General features: G+C 47.5%; 1 non-coding gene across 1 annotated transcript; it reads right to left on the bottom strand.

Moving 5' to 3' along the window:
• Positions 1-698: 698 nt before the first annotated feature.
• Trnas-uga (transfer RNA serine (anticodon UGA)) lies at positions 699-773 on the bottom strand. The gene has a single exon. It is a non-coding gene; the product is annotated as a tRNA-Ser (tRNA).
• Positions 774-1607: the final 834 nt, after the last annotated feature.

Genomic DNA, 1607 nt, shown 5'->3' with positions numbered 1-1607 from the left:
GTGGTCCGCTCCGGTCTGGCAGTGCACGGGGTCCCTGACCGCGGGACGCCGCAGCGGGCGGCTGGCGGCGAGGCTGCCGGGGGAGGCGCGTGCGCTGCGCTTGGTATTTGGCACGCCTGTCTTCGGTGTGGAGCTGTAAAAGCAACGACTAATCTTGTTACCGTATGTACTAGGTATTACCGACTAGCATACGCGCTACAAAATATTCGTCACTCGTTACTTTCGTAGCTGAGCGTGACTACTGATGTAACCATTACACACATGTCCTTTTTTCCTTAATACACTGACTGACCAAAAAGTGAAGCATCTGCAATGCGCAAAGAAAACGAAATGAATGAGATTTTCACTCTGCAGCGGAAAGTGCGCTGATATGAAACTTCCTGGCAGATTAAAACTGTGTGCCCGACCGAGACTCGAACTCGGGACCTTTGCCTTTCGCGGGCAAGTACTCTACCAACTGAGCTACCGAAGCACGACTCACGCCCGGTCTCACAGCTTTACTTCTGCCAGTATCTCGTCTCCTACCTTCCAAACTTTACAGAAGCTCTCCTGCGAACCTTGCAGAACTAACACTCCTGAAAGAAAGGATATTGCGGAGACATGGCTTAGCCACAGCCTGGGGGATGTTTCCAGAATGAGATTTTCACTCTGCAGCGGAGTGTGCGCTGATATGAAACTTCCTGGCAGATTAAAACTGTGTGCCCGACCGAGACTCGAACTCGGGACCTTTGCCTTTCACGGGCAAGTGCTCTACCAACTGAGCTACCGAAGCACGACTCACGCCCGGTCTCACAGCTTTACTTCTGCCAGTATCTCGTCTCCTACCTTCCAAACTTTAAAGGTCCCGAGTTCGAGTCTCGGTCGGGCACACAGTTTTAATCTGCCAGGAAGTTTCAAAACGAAATGAAACTTCCCAGGTTGAAAGGTACATAATGTTATTTTTGTGATTACAAAATCAAGTCATGATGAAATGAAACAGAAATTCCGACATCAGTTGCAGTGCAATCTGGCGCTGAAATGAATTCAATGGCTAGAGAAAATTTGTGCCGAACTGAGACTCGAACGCGCATTTCCTCCTTTACCTGAGTGGTCACTTTAATCGCTTCAGTTATCCTAGGCAGCTTCCCATCAAAACGAAATTCCCAGGTCATCGAATACTACTTACTTAGCGCCCCCTCTTTCCCATATTCACTGCTCGCAGCCACATGCTGATTACCTCAAGAGTTCGGGAGAGACAGTGGCCGTCACGTTGAATATATTTATATTCACTGCTCTTCAGCTGTACATATATGTGATGAAATGAAATGGAAATTCGGACATCGGCCCCAATCGGGCACTGAATTAAATTCAATGGCGACAAGTGAATATTTGTGCCAGACGTGTATAAAAATCGAGTCAGATCTACGAATAACTTGGCTTTATGAGCTCATCTACATAGATACTCCGCAAGTCACAGTATGGTGTGTGGTGGAGAGTACCGTGTACCACTACTAGTCATTTCCTTTCCTGTTCCACTCCCAAATACAGCGAGGGAAAAACGATTATCTATGAGGGATATTCGGAAAGTAAGTTCCGATCGGTAAAGAAATGGAAACCACTGTGAAAAT

The sequence above is a fragment of the Schistocerca cancellata genome, chromosome 3, assembly GCF_023864275.1.
Source record: "Schistocerca cancellata isolate TAMUIC-IGC-003103 chromosome 3, iqSchCanc2.1, whole genome shotgun sequence".
NCBI lineage: Eukaryota > Metazoa > Arthropoda > Insecta > Orthoptera > Acrididae > Schistocerca > Schistocerca cancellata.
This window is presented reverse-complemented; position numbering and strand designations above follow the sequence as displayed.